General features: G+C 36.9%; 1 protein-coding gene across 1 annotated transcript in view; it reads right to left on the bottom strand.

Moving 5' to 3' along the window:
- LOC131431649 (ATP-binding cassette sub-family G member 1-like) overlaps positions 1-14944 on the bottom strand; it is a 123097-nt gene that overhangs the window by 69955 nt on the left and 38198 nt on the right. The window lies entirely within an intron of this gene.

Consider the following 14944-nt stretch of genomic DNA (forward strand, 5'->3'; position numbering starts at 1 on the left):
CATGGCTGGTCTGAAAATTTGTTTATAAATTAACAACTTGTTTTTTAGACAGAGCTTAGAATTTCTGTTTATAAGAGGATATAAACATTTAATATATTTATTACACTTTGCCTGGATTCCTTCAATGTGATCCTTGAAAGTGAGTTTTTTGTCATACGTTAAACCTAAGTATTTAGCTCGATCAGACCATGTCAATTCCAAGCCATTCAATTTGAGAATGTGATTTTTGTTTGGTTTAAGAAAAGAAGCTCTTGGCTTATGAGGAAAGATAATTAATTGCGTTTGTGATGCATGTGGTTCAATTATCCATTTTGACAGATAATCACTGAAAATATTTAAACTTCTTTGTAGGCGACTGCAGATCACTCTTAGATTTCTACCTAGGGCTAACAGACTTGTGTCGTCACAGAATAGCGATTTCTGACAACCAACGGGTAGATTTGGGAGATCAGAAGTGAAAATATTATACAAGATTGGAGCTACGCTCGAACCCTGCGGAACACCGGCTCGTACGGGTAGCAATTCAGATTTACAATTCTGATAGCTAACTTGAAGAGTACGATCAGTTAAATAATTTTGAATCATTTTGATCAAATAAATAGGAAACTGGAAATCAGACATTTTTGCTATTAAACTTTTGTGCCAAACACTGTCGAATGCTTTTTCTATGTCTAGAAGAGCAACTCCAGTGGATAACCCAGAAGATTTATTTGCTTTTATCATGTTCGTTACTCTGACAAGTTGATGAGTAGTTGAATGTTCATGACGAAATCCAAACTGCTCTGGTTAAAAAATCGAATTCTAATTTATACGAGACATCATTCTTAACTAGATAATTTTTTCAAAAAGTTTACTGATAGAAGAAAGTAAGCTAATTGGTCGATAACTTGATGTTTCTGCTGGGTTTTTATTAGGTTTGAGGATAGAAATTACTTTAGCGTTTTTCCATCTTTTTGGGAACTGAGCTAATGAAAAACACTTGTTGAAAATTTTAACCAACATCGGGAAGATTTTTAATAAGAATATTAAAAATTCCATCATTACCAGCAGCCTTCATGTTTTTAAGTTTCCTAATAATTGACTTAATTTCATCAAAATTCGTCTCAATAATGTCATCTTGTGATAACACTTGGGTTGAAATATGATCTTATTTCAGTGAGACTTCATTTTCAATAGGACTCACAACGTTCAAATTAAAATTGTGTACACTCTCGAACTGCTGAGCAAGTTTTTGAACTTTTTCGCCATTTGTAAGAAGTATTTGATTTGCTTCCTTGAGAGCAGGAATTGGTTTCTGAGGTTTCTTAAGAACCTTAGAAAGTTTCCAGAAAGGTTCAGAACATGGTTTAATTTGTTCGACTTCTTTAGCGAAATTTTCATTTCGCAAAAGAGTAAATCTATGTTTAATTTCTTTTTGTAAATCCTTAACGATGTTTTTCATAGCAGGATCACGAGAACGTTGATATTGTCGTCGACGAACATTCTTCAATCGAATGAGCAGTTGAAGATTGTCATCGATGATAGGAGAATTTAATTTAGTTTGAGCTTTGGGAACTGAAAGATTTCTAGCTTCGATAATGTAATGATTCAAATTATCAATGGCTGTGTCGATGTCCGCAGAATTTTCTAAAATAGTTTTATGATTCACATGATTTTCAATGTGAGATCTGTAATCCAACCAATTAGCTCTATGATAGTTGAATATAGAACTAATTGGATTAATTATAGCTTCGTTGGAAAGTCTGAATGTTACAGGAAGGTGATCTGAGTCAAAGTCAGCATGTGTAATCGGTTCACTACAAATGTGACTCTGATCTGTTAGAACCAGATCAATTGTAGACGGGTTTTTCACGGAAGAGAAACAAGTCGGATTACTGGGATAAAGAACTGTGAAGTAACCAGCTGAGAGTTGATTATGAAGTATTTTACCATTAAGGTTATTTTGCCTACAATTCCACTGGACAAGCTTTATATTTAAGTCCCCTATTGAGAAAAATTTCGGTCGATATCTTGTGAGTATTTGCAAATCGCCTTTGAAGAAATTTAATTGTTCGCCGGTTCATTGGAATGGCAAATATGCTCCAGCGATTAAATAAATTCCATGAATGGTTTCAACTTCGATTCCTAAGCTTTCAATAACTTTAGTATTGAAAGGAGGTAATATTCGATGTTTAATTTGCCGTTGGACAAAAATGGCAACTCCACCACCCATTCCAGTAAACCTGTCAAATCGATGAACCACATAATGTGGATTGTTTTTCAATTTGACATTTGGTGCAGGAAATGATTCCGTCACAATGGCAATATGAATTTTGTGAACTTTGAGAAAATTCACTCGATTTTAAAGATCGAGCATTCCAATTTAAAATATTCAAATAATTATTTAACATCACTGTTAAATTTTAAATTCATTATTATATTATTTGCAAATTGCATCCGATTTGAAATGCTTCAAAAAGTGATGAAGTCGAATTCATTCGGATGATCATTTGAAAAAGTTGATCTAGTAGGTAGATCATTTTATTTTCAGTTATATCGCCTAAATCGACTTCGTTTAAAGAAGCGAATGGCATTGAAGGAATTTTTGTAGGTATACTGCCATTAGAGCTGCCATTAGAAGAAGATGATATGGCCGATCTACCTATTAATAAATTGTTTTCGTTAGAAGATGAACTGCAAGGCGGTCCTGTGTTTTGATTATTTACATTAGAAGAATTAAGTTGTAGATTTCTACCTGTTATACTAGCATAACTGACATTAGAAGAAGATGATGACGAGGTCGATATACCTGGCAATAAATTGTTTTTGTTAGAAGACGAATTCGAAGGCGTACCTGTTTTTTGTTTTAACTTAGAAGAAATAAGTGCCTTAGAAGAATTAGGCGTGGCATTCATAACGGTTTTTTGATTTTCAGGTATGTTCTGTAAATTTAAGGTCGTTGATTTGACTTGTTGTCTAAGCGAACGAACGTTTAAATTTTTTTCCCCGACAGGACATAATTGGATTTATGATTTTCATCGCAATTTGAACATGAAAATGTAATTTCAGTGGTTTCATTCATTGGACAAACGTCTTTCGAATGCGATTTACCACAATTCTAGCACCGTATATCCATATGACAATTTTTGGTTCCATGCCCGAAGTTTTGGCAACGACGACATTGCGTTAAGTTTGCTATACGATTATGCCGTTTATAATATTCCCAATGAGTTTTAATGTGGGAAATTAAACGTACTTGTTCTAAAGTCTTCAAATTGTTTACGTCACTTCGATTGAAGTGTATTAGGTAAAGTTCATGGGAAATTCCAGAGCGTGGTTTATAAGTACCATTCGCTCTTTTTTCATAAGTATTACTTGGGAAGGGGCAAAACCAAGCAATTCTTTTAGTTCATTTTTAATTTCATCAGTACTTTGATCATTTAATAAGCCTTTCAATGTCTCGGCAGCCGAAACCATTCAACAGTTCGAAAAAGATTAGAAAAAATTGTTAAAACTTATCGTCAAAAAGTCTGTACGGAATTTAATGAGGAACGTTCGCAAGAAGGTGCGCCAGCTAGTCTACAATGGCTAAGTAGCAAATGTTGAGAATAATATTCGGTTGTTGTAGTCTAATATTATCAGTATATCGAATAAAATTTGAATATCTAACACTTGTGAATTATTTACAGCGAATCGAAATCAAAGTGCGTCCATACTTTCTGGGACAGTCTTTATGTATAAAGTAAAATTTCTTTTAGGCGATTGTGCGTAAATTGAATCGAAAATAGCGTTATTTGAAATAAACCGCGTGACAAAAGTCGAGTCAATTAAATTCTCGTAAATTGAAGTTTTAGTAGATTCGGACGTACATACAAAGAAATATTACGATCTCGATGGGCTGCTTCAGCCCTTGCTTCATAGTTTTTCTATATGAGAAAACAAAAACTTAGAACGACTGGTCATAACAACAACAAAGAAAGCAGAAAGAGCGACAACGAAAGAGCGACTAGTGAACCAATAGCCCTCCAAACATCGCTGGAAAGGAACGAAACAGCCAGCTCAAATAAAACAGCAGTGCTATACGCGGAAAGGTGAAACCATAAATGGCCTGGAGATTGATTCGAGTTAGTCAGTCACGGTGTAAATTTTTGGATAGTTTTCTAAAATGTAGTGGCCAGTGGGCCTAAAACTGTCGAAATCCAACTTTTTTTTACGAATTCGGTTCTGTATGCGAATTTTCAATTGAAGTATTTTTTAAAATTCTTAGAAAATTCGGCAAAGATAAAATAAATCGGTCACTTCTTCGATTAAATCTCCGAAATCAAAAATGTTCGCCAGGAGCCTTCAAAATTCATTCAGTAGTTTTCAAACAATCTTATGATTACCGAAATCGGATTTGTCATCCGAATGTGCAATTTGTCGGTTAGGTCACTTATGCAATTATATCTTCGAAACCGGAAGAGTCTGGCATATGCCATGTGAATATGATCAATGGCTCAATAGTTGCTTTGTCGAGATTCTGAACCATTGCGAAATGGCAGCGATTTTTGGTTGCGCCCATACTTTCTGGGACAGTCTTTAGTACACCTCCACTATTTTGGACGGATTTAGCATCGGCTAACTATGACAAAACCACTCTCAATTGGATTGCGGAAAAGGGTATAAATTTCGTTGAGATAAATATCAATCTACCAAATTGCCCTCAGCTTCGACCCATCGAACGTTACTGGGCAGTCGTGAAGAGGGTCTTCAAGAAGACTGGTAAGGCAGCTGGCAACATGCAGGAGTTCAAAAAAATTTGGGCTAAAACGACCAAAAAATGCTATGAAACACTTGTCCGGAACATGATGAAGAGCGTTCGATCAAAAGTTCGAAAGTTCATGAAGGAATAACTTAAATTTCATCCGGTTTTCATTATACTCAAGTTTAACCTTGTATAATAAAGGATGAATTTTTAGTTTGAATAAAATATTTTTTTTTATTATAATTTGAAAGAAAAATTTGTGGATAGCTTATTTTCGATACATTATGATCATTATGATGAATTATTAGAATGTCCTGGGAATATCCAAAAACTACCTAGATTTACCAGCGTAACCAAATAAAATAACAAGATTCTTGGACCCGGCCCATGCTCGAGATATCTTACATGCAATTAATAAGCCTATTGTGAATGTTCTGGGTCAGTTATTTCCAAAGAGGTCGATATTGATCCCCGGTGCGTGACAACACAAGGAAACGTCTAAGGCGTTTTGCTCCACTGCGGCAGCGGAAAAATAAATTTGGGAACACTGTCACTCGACGACTACGAATAGCATTGACTCTGCGCATAAATTGAGGTTTTTAGTGTATGTGACAAATAAGGACCGATTTTCGCAAACTTCGATTCAAATGAAAGATCTTATGGTGAATTTTTTGCGGGATCTTACTTGCAGTTCCGGAATTAGTTTTTTAGAACAGGTCAGTTAATTCACATGAGATTGATTGGCATATTCATGTCGGTTGTTTCTGTTTCTGATTTTCAGTTCCGGAACCAGCTAGGTGTTATGATTATACAAATTGCTCTTTTTATCTCGACCATTGATTCTGACAATCGAGTCGTTTCAACTACTTCAATAGGGAAAACATTTTAAACCAAAAAAAATCACATTCTCATTCAGCTCATAAATTCATGCTTAATTCCTCTAACACTGACTAGCATAGATTCAACTGTGAGGGATAACGATCGAGCAGAGTTGTAGCACATTGCCTGAGAGTGATTTAAGATGAGCTCGACCAACCTGTTTTCCGATCACGACCATTATCGCCATCGTCGGTGTTTTTTCTGGACAGTATAATTGCAATTATTAATAAAACTCAGCGACCGTCTGGCGTCTTATGCGAGCAAGCTAGAACCCCCCAGTCAGCATAAAAAAAACTAGCACAAATACTTCCAAGCAAAAGCGAACCGGTTGTCGAATGATTTGATATTTTTTCGTACATTCGATTCTACGTACGTTGGTACAGAGTTACTTCTGATGATAATTGAATTCCAAAATATGAAAGTAAGGTGTTCAACCCATTTTATGATATATGTTTGCTGTTGATGATCTAATCATTCGCTTATTTTCTTAGGCTACGGTGTTATTTACTGAAAAAAAAAAAGAATTTACATGTGACGCAATTCAAGAAAACTTGTATCGTCCAAATTTGTGGAATTTAGAGGATTCAGAGGATTTTGAGAAAAGAGATTAAAACACACCAGTAGGTCGGATAGTACTTTCCGGCATGTCACAAATCAACTAAACTGCTTTGATGGGCTGCCCAAGTAGCAAACATTGTTCCAGTACTGAAGTTATTAACTCTTCTCGCAAAGATTATGCGATTGGAAAAGCGCACTTTTCTTGTATGATGTGCAACAAATTTGTTGTTTCATATGTTTCACAACAGCAATATTTACTAAGTGGAAACCCGAATTGAAACTGCCTAAATGATCTTGTCGTACAGTCAGTTGGAGAACCGGATGTGGAACTTAATCCATTCAGGTTTTTGAGTTGGTTTCACAAGCAGTAATATGAATGAATTTTACATCCCTTACGAAAACGTGTTGAATCAATTATCTAACATATCTAATAAAAATAACCGATCTGAAGCAATTGTGATCTCGTGCCTAGCAGTTCAACTCGTGCCTAGCAGTTCAACTTAAACCGCTAAGCAGACGCAAAGTTTGCACTACTTATGAAACCCTCAAATAATATTGCACAAGTGCTTTCAGTTTCGCACAAACCAACAAAACCCCTAAATGTTCACATTCTGCGACGGCCAGTAATAAGCCATCACTCGTTTACGCCTGAGACGTCAGAAATAATATAGCACTTGTGCAATATTATATTTTAGGGTTATTAAGAGGTTTTGGTACAGCATACGTACCAGTTTTATGCAAAGTGCACCATTTTCTACGTTTCAGTGCATTAGTAATTTAATTCGAACTGTTGAACATAAAAATCAGAAATATGTATATGCACTAAGCACTAAACCGATACCAATTCGATACCATAACCCCATAAAGAAATACTACTTGTTGACGACCAGTAAGCCGTGACTTAGTTTCGTTCGTTTGGCACTTCAGTGTAGACATCAATACGAAATGTGTTTTGTAAAAAGTATTAACTTTAGATCCGCTTAGCGTCTTATGTTGAATCGTATGGTGACATTAGCAGATCAACATAAACTGCTAAACACTGATGATTCGGAGCCGAAACGTAAAAATATAATACAATGAATGCTAAACAGCAGCATTTGAGAGTTTGAGAACAATTCAAATTAAATTTCGATCATAAATACAAATTCGTAAAAAAAAACTTGAATTTATCTACCTAGTCGTGTAACGATGCCTTTCGCATATAACTCAAGTTTTCGTAAATATTACTGAGGGATTCTTGAAAAAGCTTTATTTTGAATCTTGAATAACAATACAAGTTTGTTTGAGTATACACTAGCATAACCTTTCCAATTTATAGAAAAGTTTTGAGCTAAGTTCAAAGGAATTCTTCGTTTTCTTTTGCATGTTCTACAAGACGGTATAAATTTTAAACACACTTCACACACGAAAAGGATCTTGCACCACGTTATCCGTAAATATTTGGCTGAAAACAAAACTAATATCATTCAGCAACCACCGAATTCACCTGATTTGGCTCCTTGCGACTTTTTACTATTCGGTAGACTCAAGAAACCGCTCCGTGAAACGCGTTTCATCACCCGACATGAGATTATGGAAAAATCGTAGATGGCTCTGATGGCCATACCGAAAACTGAATATGAAAAAAAGTTTCGAGGATTGGATCAAGCGCTGGCAGGAGTGCGTTACAGTCTATGGGGAGTACTTTGAAGGGACAATATCACTTTTGATAGATAATCTTGTATCTTTAATTTTCTGAATATATTCCGGGAACTTTTTGATCAAGGTACTATTTAAGAATTGAGTTCTTAGTTCTCGTAACGGGGTTTGTCTGCTGCTAATGTGCTTGACTATTCCTTCGTACATCGTACTGACTCAGAGTGACTTTCTCAATTGAAAATAATCTCACAGAAAAGACGGGAATAGTTTCGAACCGTGTATATTTCTGTTGAGAACAAGCCTCTAGATGGCCCAATACCAAATTTTGATGACAATCTATCCTATTAGTATTTGAATAACAGTTGATCCTGTCAGACGAGTTCTAGTTTTCATCAAGCTGAGAAAAAAGACGCACCTACGTATTCATGCATAAAAACAATGGTGAAATTGAATAATTTGCGATATGGATGGATACAAATTCTTGCCGGGACAACAATATTATACGGAACTAGAAGGGCAAGTGTTAAACCAGTCCGAGACATCGATTGAAGTCGAAAAATTTGGTAAGAAAGCTATGGTCTAGCAAGCAATTTGTAGCTGCGGTAAGATTTCGAAACCCTTCATCACCACTGCTTCAATGAACAGCGAAATATACATCAAGGAATGTTTACAAAAACGACTTCTACCCATGATTCGAAGCCACAAGGATCCTGTTGTCTTCTGGCCAGATCTTGCTTCTTGCCACTACTCGAAATCAACGGTAGAATGGTATACTACCAAAAATGTCACTTTCGTCCCAAAAGACATGAATCCACCAAATTGCCCACAACTTCGACCAATTGAGGAATTTTGGGCATTAACGAAGGCACATCTTAGGAAACATGTCTCGACAGCCGAAACCATTAAACAGTTCGAAAAAGATTGGAAAAAAGTGTCAAAACTTGTCGCCAAGAAGTCTGTACGGAATTTAATGAGGAACGTTCGCAAGAAGGTGCGCCGGCTAGTCTACAATGGCTAAGTAGCGAATATTGAGAATAATATTCTATTGTTGTAGTCTGATATTATCAGTATATCGAATAAAATTTGAATATCTAACACTTGTGAATTATTTACAGCGAAATCAAAGTGCGTGCATACTTTCTGGGACAGTCTTTAACAACACGAACAGAATGAGGATTGAGAATGAAGGGTAAGCTCTGAACCCACTCACGCTAAACGAAATACGAAAAGTAGCTAGACAGCCTAAACACGGAAAAACCGCTGTGGATGATGAAGAACAAACGTCAAGATAACAGTCATGACATGGATTGAAGCAGCGCCATGTACTCTTTAATTCGATAAAAAAATACGAAATAGTGATTAGTGCACCACGTATTGAAAAACATTTGAACAGCAGGAAATCATAGGAATGACGATTCGTCGGTCGGAACCAATTTTTGTTTCCGATGGATAATTGGTTTTAATGTGGCATCCAGTGAAGCGTGTCTGGTTGGGAAGCAGTACCGGTTAGTTAGTATACTCTCAGTCAAGCATCCGATCAAAGTGAATGGCTCAGAGTGTTTCCTAAAGTGGGAATTTGGTTGCTAGGAAATTTGCACGTAGAAAATCTAAAGTAGTTGAAATGCCCGAAATTTAGAAACGAAGCGTTGTGATGCCAGTCGAGAATATGTTTGGACTTGATAACAGAAATTGAATACTACCAGAAAATGTTCCCAAGGTAGACTATCCAATGTCCCAGTTTGAGACATTCTTGCTTGTCGCGATCTTCCATACATGAAACTTTTTTATCATTTCATAAATACAGTTAGAGTTTCTATTGATTAATTGACCCTTATATGATTTAGTTTTAACTCCAACTACGTCCATTAGTTCATTCTGATCAGGTTCATTTCTCCGAAGGCCATTTCGCATAAGGCCATTTCGCCGAAAGTCGTTTCGCCGAAAGTCATTTCGCCGAAAGAGTCATTTCGTCGAATGACATTTCGCCGAATGGGCCATTTCGCCGAATGCCATTTCACCGAATGACATTTCGCCGAATGGGCCATTTCACCAAAAGGGTCATTTCGCCGAATCCTGAAATCGTCTTAAAATCGTAATAGAAATTGATTTAAAATAAATACAAATGAAAGATGATGGCGTTAACGCCCGATTTGTAGACCTACAATTGTACTTCTTGAATGAAAATTGATTCATAAACCTCAGAACGGAATTCCCAAGAAAACTTGTTGACTATTAGCTACCAAGCATCAAAGCAATTGCATAGGTGTATCTACCGCGCAAATGTATGTGGTAGTTTCCGTTTATAAAGTGAAAATGAAAAAAATATCTAATGCGTCTACGCAACATCGTTTTGGTTCATGTGCTGTCCGACCTCGCTTCCGCTCGTTCGGGCCTAACTAAAGCAAACAAACCTAGCTTTGAGTAGACCGGGTAAACGGGACGATTACAGGTTTGTATGCAAGAGGCCGCCGCTTCCGACGGCGGGTCGGCGACCGACTCAGCTGGCGTCGCCTCGGTGGCTTTGTGCCGCCGAGCCATCTTAGCTTCGGTTATGTGGCTGCGCCACATCAGTTATAAAGGAGACATAACATGCAGGAGACATGACCCTTTCGGCGAAATGACCTCTTTCGGCGAAACTACTTTCGGCGAAATGACCTATTCATCGAAACGACTTTCGGCGAAATGGCATTCGGCGAAATGACTTTCGACGAAATGGCTTTCAGCGAAATGATCCGCTCCCACTTCATCCAATAGCTAAATTTTAATAGAAATGATGTAATGATACAAACAAACCCGAAATAGTTTATGAAATTATCAACAAAATGTATAAAAATAACAGCTTGTTTTATAATTTATAGCACTTAATCGTTTGGTTCAGATAACATTCTTGAGTAGATTTAATAAAAAATGACGAAATACCTAATATGATAATAAAAAATAAGGGAAATGTGTTTTATTATATTCAAATCGTTGTGACTATATAAGAATTATATTAGGATAAAAATTCTATGTAAAAGTGATGCTACGGCGAAGAAAAACTTATGTAAACTGCCCTAAGAAATAAACGTATTTATGGAAAAAAAAACTACCAGAAAATCGAAATCGGAAGTGCATTGAAGCGTTCGTAGGAAGAAGGGAAATGGCATCGTCTCCTATAATTGACTTTTTCAATACACCGGGAATGAAATTAAGTTCAAGAGGTATGTCATTTCATGTGCAACCATAAGTTCGATGAATTAGCTTGTTTTTGAAGCGTACAAAATTGAATACAATTGATAAGTAACAGAGCATTGGATGTTTGAGTATTTGATAATAAAAATCCTTCTTCAATCCACCTAGTGGTGAAATGATGCTTTTCTCATATTACTTATATTTACAAAAACATTACTAGAAGATTCAAGATTTATGTTTTTAATCTTGTATAAAATTAAAAACTTTCTTTGGATATTAACTGTCATAACCTTTTCAATTTGTGAACAGTATTGTCAAGTTAATATCTAAATGTGGCAACCCTACACGCTATACAAAATTGAACAAAGCACGCTGTGTGCTAGGCGGTGGCGTTTTCTTCTTCCGTACCAGCACGTACCGATGTGTACCGACAATGCATCATTTTGTATGACAGTTTGAATGTTTTGATTCTCATTGCCCTATAATTTCGGGACCGGAAGCCGGATCTGGATGAAACTGCACAGTACCTTTTAAGATAGAGAGTGCTTTAATTTCAATCATGATTTATGAAAATCGGTTTAACCATTGCTGAGAAATCGAAGTGAGTTCCGTTTTTGGTGCTTTTCTTCACTATTACCGGTGCGTTCGGAAGCGGAAACCGGGGTCTAGTAGTTCCAAAGTAGATTTAAATATCCACTAACAAGGTCTGCCAACTAGATGAATTTATCAGTAAATTTTATAAAAATTAGTACCTCATTTCGCCATCACTTTCGAAAAAAATCTTCAAGAAATTGAAAATCTTTCACTTATAGCAAAGTAATTCCGGAATCGAAAATCGGATCTGAAAAAACTTTTCGAGGGCTTTGTACACAATTTCAAGACCTTTCATTTGCATCTTAGTTTGTAAAAATCGGTTGAGAAATTTCCGAGAAAATTGAGTGCTCATTTTCTCATAGATTTGCACATATTGCCTTTTAAATCCGGAACCGGAAATCGGACAAAGATAACATTCAATGGCGACCATTTGGACCATAAGACTTTTCGTCTTTGATTCCAAGTTTATGAAAATCGGTTCAGCCATCTCTGGGAAAAGCGAGTGATTGATTTTTTTCATTTCTTGCTGTAATTCCGGACCCAGAAGACGGATCGGGATAAACTTCAATATCGATCTATGAGACCATAAGACTTTTCATTTAAATCTGAGTTTGTGAAAAACGGTTCAGTCATCTCTGAGAAAATCAAGTGACATTATTTGTCACATATACACTTACATATACACACACGGGCATTTGCTCAGTTCGTCGAGCTGTGTAGAATGGTATATAACATTCGGCCCTCCAGGCCTCGGTTCAAAAGTCGGTTTTTATTGTGTAGCCTTTCTATATGAGAAAGGCAAAAAGTGTAAGCTAAGCACCCGTCGCTTCATTACATGAATTCGAAAGTTACTACTTGAATCCAATTGATGCAAATATTGCATTAAGGTTAGGCTGATTGATGAAGCTATGTTTTCGGAACACAATCTGATATGTAGACGAAAACTTTTGGTTTTGTAAACGGAAACTTCTTCGGTGTACGAATTACATATTCCCGATAAGACAAGTACTCCAGAAGTGTCCGGATAAACTTACGAGTCCCTTCGGGGGTTACGGTAAGGTGATGTACTCTCTTGTCACTTGTTCAATATTACTTTGGAAGGTCCTTCGATGGAGTGAAAAAACCGAGCGAGCTAACAATACGATGGCTTCGATGGGATGAGTATGTCATTAGAATTCCGGACGGCAACCCCGGGAAAGCGGTTCTTGAATCTGATCCAGTCGGTACAAGAAAAAGAGGAGCACAGCGAGAAAGGTGGAACGATCAAGTAGAGGGGGATTTAAGAAGTATCTGGGCCTTCAGTGGTTGATGAAGAGCGGCCATGGATCGAGCTACATGGAGATGTTTGCTAGATACAGTAAAGAAAACACCATAGGACTAGGCTGACAGGTAAGGTAAGTAACTTCATCGGTGTTTATGCTTCTCGACCAAGCGTTATGCGTCTTTATCTGCTTTGTCCTATTTTTCAAAACAAAATCTATCAAATGAATGCAATAATCATAATCAGTCTGTTCCGAACGCATTCACCATTAACGGCCAAGCCGATTTGTCTCTAATCTCGGTTTACAGTATTTCTCAAGTTCAACCTTTGCCAGGGCGATGATACTGCGTTATCATCCAAGCCGCTTCCATGGGCCGGAGAATTCGATTTGTATTTTTTCTACATCCCATTGCCAGCGGATCTACTACTGCCGGTGTGAATTGTGTTTGTTTTGATTGTCTGTGCAAGGCCACAGCTCGATCGATTAATTCCTTGACTCTTCCCTTCTGCAAACAGTCAGGAGTGGAAATCAATCAATAAATAGTAGTATTCATTGAATTCATTGCACTTCTTTTTCGCCAGGCCACCTAAGATGCCGCTGTATGTTCACGGCACCAACACCAACCATATCTCGTACCCAAAATCTCCCTCACGATCATAGTAGCTGTGGCATTAATTAGCCAATTAATGCATATTTAATCCATTCATGTAAATTTCATTAACTTCAGATATCTTCAAGCATCCAATCTCTCATATACTTTTCAACCGTACAGAGCCAGTTCCAACCGCATCCGGTCGAGGCTAAGACAGCCAGCGATGAAAATGTCCAACTGGCAAATCGGAAAGCAATATATTTTAGTTATGTTGATTCACCGACCATCGTTCGTTTGCTATTTTATCGTTCTAAGTCACGAAAGCTGTGCAATCAAACCATCACCAGTGCTTCCGCCGTGTTTAGTAGGTCTAGGCTAGTTAGCGTTTAGATAAAGCGTCTGTCTACGCCTGTTCAATCTCGGCAGCACGCGTTCTGTACTGCGAATTGCAGTGAATGTAGCAGCATCTACATCAAGGTGAATAATGGTGTATGGCAACTGGAAATGTTACTGATTAAGGTTGGCATAAGTAGCTGTTTACTGCACGAACAAATGAGCTATTAAATGAATTATAAATTTATTCCGAGGTATTAAAATGGTGAACTGATAATAAAATTGACTAAAAATGAGAGCGCATGGGCATCGTTGGTATTTAATTTCAAACAGTAATACACTATAATGAAGGTTCTCATCGCACAACTTGGAATTGTATTCCAAGTGAATCTAATTAACCTAACCAAATCAACCCACTTATAATTCTATTGTCTTTCACAGGATGTGATGAATGAAAACAATTTTACCTATCTTTGTCGGTACTAATTAACGACAAAGATGAGAAATAGGAAAAAAAAACCGCGAAAACGAAAAATATTTTCAACATTTTGACTTTGCGACTACAATGCGTCAGAATAAAAATTCGCGATCATAACGAATTGCGTGGGCGAGAAGTGGAAGCTGACACAAATTCATCTCGCAATTGAATTAGTCACTCACCGGACTATGAATATGCACGGAAGGAATACTTTACGTACGGTGGCGCCACTGTTTTGCAATTCTACTGCTTGTAAATGTTAATACGCTAAATAATCGTCGAGACAAGTGAACACCGCAGTATCAGCTGGTTGGGACGGAGCCTTAGCCCGATTTCGTTTGTTTTTTAATTTGCTGAAGCTTAGGTTGATTTATTACGGTAATAAAAATGACAGTTTATTCTAGCCAGGCTTGGTCAGAAATTGTTTAACGTGCCATCTTGAAAAAGGTTGGTTAGAATTAACGGCTGTCTGATCGTCTTTTTTCGTCGATTGCGAGACAAAGCGCTTTAGAACTATGAATCGGATGTGTAAATTTTGTCTAAACGAATCTTCTTGTCGAATTTTAGGGTGCGCAATATTACGTAATTCATGATAGATGACATAATTTGAGATTTTCGAATTTCGCTTGAACTACAGAAACATTCTCGTAAATAAAATAATAAAATATGATTTTTAATATACATTTCTCCAAACTGAAATTAATTTTCCGTTTATT

Source organism: Malaya genurostris, chromosome 2 (genome assembly GCF_030247185.1).
Source record: "Malaya genurostris strain Urasoe2022 chromosome 2, Malgen_1.1, whole genome shotgun sequence".
Lineage (NCBI taxonomy): Eukaryota > Metazoa > Arthropoda > Insecta > Diptera > Culicidae > Malaya > Malaya genurostris.